The sequence below is a fragment of the Vitis vinifera genome, chromosome 14, assembly GCF_030704535.1.
Source record: "Vitis vinifera cultivar Pinot Noir 40024 chromosome 14, ASM3070453v1".
NCBI classification, from domain to species: domain Eukaryota; kingdom Viridiplantae; phylum Streptophyta; class Magnoliopsida; order Vitales; family Vitaceae; genus Vitis; species Vitis vinifera.
Window position 1 is genome coordinate 19,592,975 of NC_081818.1, and position 9,679 is coordinate 19,602,653.

A 9,679-nucleotide genomic window follows, 5' to 3' on the forward strand; every position below is an offset into this window, starting at 1 on the left:
TCTAGAAGTCGTTCATCAACCATGGGTGATGAGGGTTATTTTGACTGGCACGAAAGCATGGAAATATGACAGTTAGAAAGCGAGTGGCAAGTGCAGGCCTTGCTCCAGGAAACAAGGAGGCTTAGGGAAGAAAACGATGTGTTAAGAATTCAGGTTTCATCCTCGGGACCTCCTCGCGACCAACGACTGAGAGGCTAAGAGACAAACTTTAGACATAACCAGGAGGCTACATATCCTAGGATCACAGAGATCGCCCTTGATATGCGCGATGAGTGGCCTAACAAACGACCCTTACCTACGTATCGCGCTCCGCATGATGAAAGCTTGGACTCCACTTGTGTCTCATCAAAGAGACAGCGCGACAATATACCCCAGTTATCTAACACAATGTGTGCAAGGTTGGGACCGCAAGCACCTGGTAAGGATAGGTCACATGCAGCCGCGACCCAGGAGACATATCCTAGTCCCTCAGCCGCACCTATCACATGAGGCAATCCCCCACACCAAGCACTACGACAAGTCGAAGGAAATTCAGCAAATGAGCACCCTCTTGGGCTCCATCAGTAGGTGATTGGACGACATGCTCTCCACGTCTTTTAGCTCTCGTATTATCAATTATGAGCCCCCAAGAGGGTTTCTTGTGCCAAAATTTTCTGCATATGACGGGTCTAGCGATCCGTTTGATCACATCATGCACTACCGACAACTCATGACTCTCGACATAGGAACGATGTGTTATTGTGCAAGGTGTTCCCTGCCAGCCTCCAAGGCCAACCCTCATGGTTTCATCGACTCCCTATGAATTCTGTTGATAGCTTCCGGGATCTATCAAAAGCCTTTGTGGGACAATACCTATGCTCCGCGTGACATAAACAGAATATTAGCACTATGCAAAACATAAAAATGCGAGAAAATGAATCCCAGAGGGAGTTCATGAAACGATTTGGACAAGCTGTACTATAAGTAAAATCCTACAGCATGGACACTGTCCTCCAAATTTTTAAGCGGAGCATATGTCTAGGCACACCATTCTTTGAACCACTCGCCAAAAAACCTCTCACAACTATGGACGACTTGTTCCAACGTGCAAACAAATACTCCATGCTGGAAGATAACGTACGCGCAGTCACTTAACAAATCCTGGTTACCGGACAGCCGGCCAGGAGCGACGCAACAAGAGGCTCCAAACCTCCGAGCCAGCAAAGGCTACTCAATCGTAGGCAAGGTGAGCAAAGTCAGTCGGATCTGTCACCGCTTACACTTCTTACCGTGTCATATGAAAAGCTTCTCCCAATGATCCGCGAGCTGTCCAACTTTAGGTGGCCTGAACCGCTCAAAGCGGACCTAGCCAAGAAATATCACAATAGGAAATGTGCTTATCATAAAGAGCATAGACATACTACAGAGTAGTACAGGAGTCTTTATTACTTGGTGGAAAAGCTCATAAGAGCAGGACATCTAAAACAATACATCCTCTTAAGAGCTAGAGGAGGAGAGACATCCCGAAGTCAAGCCTCAGGAGCCCCCTCAGCCCCGATCGCCCCTAGGGTCGTGATTAACTATATTCATAGCGGGTCCCTGGATGAGGAGTATGACTCCAAGCGAAAAAGGCAAAGGCTGCTGTGAGCCGCTTCGGTCCGTGAGCGTGTTAACTCCATCCGACCTAGATTAACCAGTGGGAGCACCCACCCAATAGATGGGACAATCATTTTTCCTCCAATATACCCCATATGGATATTGCAACCACACCAAGATGCCCTTATCCCATCTCTTGGGATTGGAGACTTTGACGTAAGACGGATTTTGGTCAACCCGAGCAGCTCGGCGGACCTCTTGCAAGTATCAGTAGTCAAACAAATGGGACTTGTGCCTTCCAGCCTAGAAAACCCAAGGCGGGTTTTGTCAGGATTCAATGGAGCCTCAACAACTTTCTTGGGGGACGTTGTGCTACCAGTCCAAGCAGGCCCAATCACCCTTAATGTGCAGTTCCCAATAGTGGAAGATTTATCCCCCTTCAACGCCATTTTGAGACGCACCTGGTTGCACTATATGAAGGCTATTCCTTCCACGTACCATCAGATGGTGAGCTATCTCACTGAAGACGAACAAATTGATTTATATGGTAGCCAGTTGGCGGCCCGTCAATGCTATCAGATAGCACGGGAGGCCGGGTCCAGTGGAGATTGCAAGCCGTCCCCAGAGCAAGCAAATGCACCCGACCAATAGCAATTACAGTACCCGGCGGATAAAGATCCCCTGATGGCAGATCATTTGCAAACCATCCAAGTCTCAGAGAGAAAAGATAGTCTCACTTATGCTAGTCCCCTCTTGAAACCCAGTGAGACGCGAAACATCTAGGAGACGTTCCAGCAAAACCAAGATGTTTTCGCATGGGCCCACTCCGATATGCCTGGAATCCACCCATCGACTGCCTCCCACCGGCTTAACATCTTGCCCTCATCAAGACCTGTTCGGAGAAAAGTCAGGCGATTTCATCCGGATAGACAGAAGATCATTCAGAGTGAGGTGAATAAGTTACTGGACGTCAGATTCATCAGGGAAGTTGAATATCCGGAATGGTTGACAAATGTGGTGGTAGTCCCCAAAAAGGAAGGAAGGTGGCGAGTGTGTGTTGATTACACCAACCTCAATAATGCATGCCCAAAAGATAGCTTTCCGTTGTCGCAAATAAACCAAATAGTGGACTCCATTGTCGGGCATGGGATGCTCTCTTTTCTAGATGCCTTCTCCGGATACCATCAGATCCCTATGGCCCCGGCGGACAAGGAAAAAACTGCCTTTATAACGCCACATGGACTTTATTGCTACAAAGTCATGTCGTTCGGACTCAAAAACACTGGTGCCACCTACCAAAGACTGATGACAAAGATCTTCAAGCCCTTGATTGGTCGCATGGTGGAAGTATACATTGATGACATAGTAGTCAAAAACAAAACCAGAGAAGAACATACCCACCATTTGCAAGAAGTCTTCCACTTGTTGAGGAGGTATGACATGAGACTTAACCCGTCCAAATGCGCCTTCGGTGTAAGTGCAGGAAAATTTGTGGGGTTCATGGTCACCCAAAGAGGAATAGAAGTCAGCCCGGATCAAATTAAGGCGGTCATGGAAACACCCACCCCCAGTAACAAAAATGAGTTGCAACGCCTCACTGGCAAGCTTGTCGCGCTAGGACGTTTCATAACCCGATTCATAGACAAACTACGACGTTTCTTCCTAGTGTTGAGGAAAGCCGACATGACTGGATGGACGGATAACTACTAGAGTGCGTTCAAGAAAATCAAACATTACCTCACACAACCACCCATCCTGAGTAGCCCTTAGCCTGACGAGCGATTGTACATGTATATAGCGGTATCGGATTGGGCGGTTAGTGCTGTCTTGTTTCGCTGTCCATCACGCAAAGAACATAAACCTATTTATTATATCAGCAGAGCGATGACCGATGCGGAAACAAGATATTCAAAGATAGAACAGATTGCCTTAGTCTTGCGAAGCGCTGCCCAGAAGCTCCGCTCGTATTTCCAAGCTCACCCAATAGTCGTACTTACCGACTAGCCCCTCCGAAACATCCTGCACAAACCGGACCTGTCCAAAAGGATGCTACAATGGGCCATAGATTTGAGCGAGTATGGGATTGAATACTAGCCTAGACTGTCCATGAAAGGGCAAGTCAGGGGGGAGGGGGGGGGGGAATCGGACAAAATAGAGTGGTGGACCTTATGAGCTGACGGAGCCTCCCGGTCGTCAGGTTCTGGAGTGGGTCTGCTGCTACAATCTCCAACTGGCGAACAATTGGAGCAGGTCATCAGGCTCAGATTCACCGCATCAAACAACGAAGCTGAGTACGAAGCCATTCTGTCTGGATTGGACCTCGCACTCGCACTATCCATCTCTAAGCTCAGAATTTACAGTGATTCTCAGTTCATTGTGGGACATGTGTAAAAAGAATACGGAGCCAAAGACGAACGCATGTCCCAATACCTGACAAAGGTGCGCGACACCCTGAAGCAGTTGGACGAATGGACTATCAAAAAAGTCTCCCGGGCAGACAACATACAGGCAGATGCCTTGGCAGGAATAGCTACCTCACTTTCCATAAGAGAAGCCATATTGCTGCCCATACAGGTGCAGGCTAATCCCTCCATCGCACAATCACCCGCTTGCAATGCTATCAAAGAAAGCCAGGAATGGACGAGTGTCATAAAGGAGTACCTCCGGACAGGCACTTTGCCTGAACTGGATGCTATCTATTTCACTGTCCATCAATCATCTAGCTCAGACCTGCTAATGTCTCTTGAATAGAGTCATGGTGACTGTAAGTCGATTAACATGCTTAGGATCCATACTTGATTGCTTTGAAACCCTGATCAATCTATCTCCAACTCTGATCTAAGAAGTCGAATCTAAACTGAAGCGAATAACCCTCCTATAAGGTACAAAGGCACGAAAAGATAAATGACATTAAGGAAACTCAGAAGATGTGGAAACACACTAATCATGATGCAGAAAATGTGGCCCAACTAAAACTCAAACATGTACCAATCTATGAGCACACCAAAAGGAGACCATGAAGAGGATAAATGAACCCAATTATGACCAAGGTAGCTCTGAAGGTCCACATATGCACCCATGTGTAGGAATGAAATCTTAATTGGGTCTAGGCTAACCTACAAGGTTAAGGTGGCTCTATAGGATGAAATGGGTGGGTTAAAGGATCCTTAGCAGAAGAGATCGTACCCTCTGATGGTACGCAACCCTCTGCATGCCTCCAAGGAGACGGGGTGTTTCCATGCAAGGTGGTCATCACCTCCACACATGCACTTCCTCGCGTTCCTAGGGGGTTTCTTAAAAGTGAAGGCTCTCCCATCTCTCAACACTCAGGGATAATCTAAAGTGCACAATGAAGGATGTGGGTGCATCCAAAAAACCTAAGATTTAAAGTGAGATAGTGAACAAAGACAAGCAATCATACAAACATGCAAGAGAAAGGGTTGTCATGCAACAAGCAGTCATACCAAGCAGATAAGTATCATACAGTTAAAGTCCTATCTAGCATATGTGAGAGTGAATCATACTGAAGTGAGCAAGCAATCAAGTGCAATCAAACATGTTAAGATAACATACCAAACAAGCAAGCAAACCAAATCACCTTGCCTAAAAAAAAGGGTACCCTCTAATCGACCAATTAAACGCCACATTTTCCTCAAATAGTATTCAAGCTTGATCCTCAAAATCCTTAGTGGCGTCACCAATTTGTGGACCCGCATTTTTCACGTGCATCCCCACTCAATCGGCGAGACTCGTTTTTTATTTGTGAAAAATTAATATTTGGAAAAAAAGTCGGAGTCGCCACTTATTTTATTTTTATTTTAAAGGAAAAATAAAACAAAAAATAAAACCCTAAAAAAATGACTTTATAAATTTTGGAAAAACGTGTCTTTGAAAAACCTTAGTCTAGGTCTGGGGATTAGGTTACTTATTGGGAAGGTATCTCTAGGAGGTAGCACCACTCTAAGCCCTAAAGAGGTATCTACTGACTAAATTGGGGGAAATGTGGCAATTAATTGAGTAATTGAAGATACCTAGATAGATTAAGGTGATTTCAAAAATAACATGCCAAATAGGATCAAATTACAATAAAGGAGAGTTAGGGCGCATACTTGGACTGCTTCTTAAGCGTCATCAAAAGACATCAATGATTAGTTTGGAAAATAAAACACACAATATATATTTTATCCTAGTCTCTTAATCAAACATGGCAAGCTAAACAAACAATCAAAAAGATATGCTGAACAGGTTGAAAATCGCATACGAAGCAATACATAACGATCATATATAAAGCAATACATAATTTATGGAATTCAGATATGAAGGTAAGAAGCATACCTGAATAGCATGGGTAACTCGTAATGTGCTTCCACAAGACATGAGGGGTTAGATAATAAATAATAAGATAAATCCTAGCATGCTTGTTATCTAGTTAGCATAGCAAAAATTATCAGAGTATACTAATTCATCAGTTATCACATAAGTCTTGTATATAATTCCTAAAAAAAATAAATATGATTGTAACAACCAACAAAAGTGGTAGCAAAAATAAGTTTTGAAAAGATTTTTTTATGTAGGGGTTTCATCAATTCCCCAATTGATATACACAAATCTAACCTAGAATTATCCCATTTATGTGGGACCACAAGTTTGGATTCGTGTCTAATTTAAAACCAAAATTTTCATTAAAAAAAAAAACAGAGAAAGATGCAAACCAATAAAAAAAAAATGGTTGCATATTATTTGAAGAAAATGAGATTTTTGATTCTAAGGACTCTAAATGAATTTTTAAGATAGATTTTTGTAAGGAACATTTTGAGAAAAGTATTTTATTTTAAAGGGAAATACATTATTCACAAACAAACAATTTGCAAAGATCAAATATAGGCAACCCAAAATAAAGCAAAATCACAAAGTAAAAATTTTCTCAGTAATCAACAAGACTAATAAAGGTGAGGGTAGAGGTCAATCTTCATGATTTTCCAATGACCTCTAAAAATTAAACTTCACAAAAAAAACAAAAAAAAACTATCAAAGCAATAAACTAAATGACTTTAGATCAAATAAAATTAGAAGATATTAATCAAGAATTAAAAATGGGGAATCGAACACAAAAGAATAATCAAAACTAACATAAGATCAATTAAGCTAATTAACTAAAATTTTAGAGAAACATATGAACTAAATTATGATCAATCCAAGAATGAAAATTTATATATTTAAGATAGAAATAATACAACTTAAGATCAATTAAACAAGTTATCTAAAGCTTTGAAAAACATACAAACTAAAAGTGGATCAACCAAGAAATAAAATTAACAAGTTCAGAATATGAAAATGACATGGAACCAATCAACTTAAACAATTCAAGTCCTAAAAACTCATGTACTAAAAAGATGAATAAAAAATAAGATTAATATTTAAAAACATGAATTCAATCACATAGGATCAATTAAACTAATAAACTAGAATTATAAAACCACTTAAACTAGATAACATGAATCAAAATAAGGATAAACAATTTTAAAAGACATGAGATTAATTACATGGATCAACCAAATTGATAAACTAAAATTCTAAAAAAAGAAAAAGAAAACCTAAACTAAATAGATAAATTAAAACAAAACTAAAACAAGGTTAAAAACATGAACTTTATCAATAGAATTGATTAAATTAATGAACTAAGATTATATAAAAAAAAATGCAAACCAAACAAATAAATTGCAATTAAACTAAAACAAGATCAGAAGCATAAATTTTATCAATAAAATTAATTAATCTAATAAACTAAACTAAGATTATAAAAATACATCAACTAAAAAGATGGGACCAAACAAAATCAAAACTCGTTTTAAAAAATAAACTTTACTTCACAAATTACTTAAACTAAGGAATTAAAGTCACTAACACACTCAAATTAAATCATAAACTAAAATTAAGTTAATCCGGAATTTAAAAAAATAAACTTTACTTTACAAATTGCTTAAACTAAGGAATAAAAGTCACTAACACATTCAAATTAAATCATAAACTAAAATTAAGTTAATCCGGAATTTTAAAAAATAAATTTTACTTCACAAATTACTTAAACTAAGGAATTAAAGTCACTAACACATTCAAATTAAATCATAAACTAAAATTAAGTTAATCCGAAATTTTAAAAAATAAACTTTACTCCACAAATTACTTAAACTAAGGAATTAAAGTCACTAACACATTTAAATTAAATCATAAACTAAAATTAAGTTAATCCGGAATTTTAAAAAATAAACTTTACTTCACAAATTACTTAAACTAAGGAATTAAAATCACTAACACATTTAGACTAAAAGATAGATTAAAACTAAACTAATTCAGAATTAAAATACGAACTTTATCTAACATGATTAATTAAACTAAACATAGAAGATAGATTAAAATTGAATTAAATAAAAAATAAGAACAAGAACTTTTCTAATAGGAATAATTAAACTAACGAATTAAAATCACAAACACATCTAAACATATACAATAGATTAAAATTGAACTAAATTGAAATTAAAAATAAGAACTTTTCTAATATGAACAATTAAACTAACGAATTAAAACAACAAACACTAAACATAAAAGGTAAATTAAAAATGAACTAAATCAAAATTAAAAACAAAAACTTTTCTAATAGAAATAATTGAACTAATGAATTAATATCACAAACACATCTAAACATAAAAGATATATTAAAATTGAACTAAATCAAAATTAAAAATAAGGACTTTTATAATAGAAACAATTAAATTAAAGAAAACTACAAACACATCTAAACATAAAAGATAAATTAAAACTAAATCGAATTGGAATTAAAAAAAGGGAACTTTATCTAATGGGATAAATTAAACTAAAGAATTAAAACCACAAAAACATTCAAACTAAAAAAAGAAAAATAAATTAAAACTAAATCGAAATTAAAACAAGAAATTTATTATATAGGATTAATTAAATCAAAGAACTAAAATCATTAAAACACTCAAGACTAAAAGGATGGATCAAAATGAAATAAAAAATAAATTTGAAAACATACACAGGTATAAACCGTTGTTTGTGGAGATTTTGTGGGCTGCTCCCCTCTTTTTTATGGTTATGTGTCGGCTCCTCAAAGTTCTTCGCACGTCTTCTCAAAAGAATTGCTCTCCTATCGATCTCCAAAAAATTTCCTTATGTCCTGATCTCTAAAAAAAAATCTCCTTGCCAAAGAAAAGAAATCCTATCTCTCTCTGCCCCTTCCCCTTTGAAAAATCCTCTTTATGCTTGGATTCTCTCCTTTATTTATAAGGCAGCCCATTCCTTATGGAATATCTTATTTCCTTTTGGGAGATGTGCGTGGATATGGGAAAGTGCATGCATGTGGTTCACATTGGAGACTTCCCTAAGGATGCAGCCACATCTCGTTTGGTAAGTGATTAAAATTGACTTTTCTTTCTAAAAAAAAACAAAAAGAATCCCCCTTACAACCCACTATATGTGTGTTGTGCACAAAGTGGCCACTTCCTTTCTATTTTTGTTTTTCCTAGATATTGTTTCGGTATAGGTGATTAATGAAGACATTGCCTTGGAGAATCAAGAAGTAAGTATCAACGATGATTTTCCCTGAAGAGTGGTGAGCCACATCGTCGACGGAAACGTATCCAGCAATGGCGGTGGCGTCGGTGGTGAGCCACGCTGTTCTAATGATAGAACGAGAGGGTGAATACCAGTTGTTGGAAGTATCGACATGTTTGGTTTGAAACGAAAAGGATCCTCTAGCGGCGAACTGGGAGAGAGCAGATCCAGCGATGCAAAACAGACGGCGATAGTTAACGTGAACGACGACAAGGCGCTGGTGGTCGTGACGACGTCGCATCGGCCAACACAAGCTTCGGTTCTTTGGGTTCCCTAGAGGACTTTATTTTCCCGTCAAGTGAGTTCCATATGAAAACTCGTCATTTTCCATGGAAACAAACAAAAACAAAATTAGTCAACACAACTCCCATGAACTGATTTTCCATCATTATCTCTATCATTTTCTCTCTTTTCCTCAAGAGGGGGTTGTCGAATTATTTCACAGGAAGATCAAAGTCGTTTTCAAATCTGT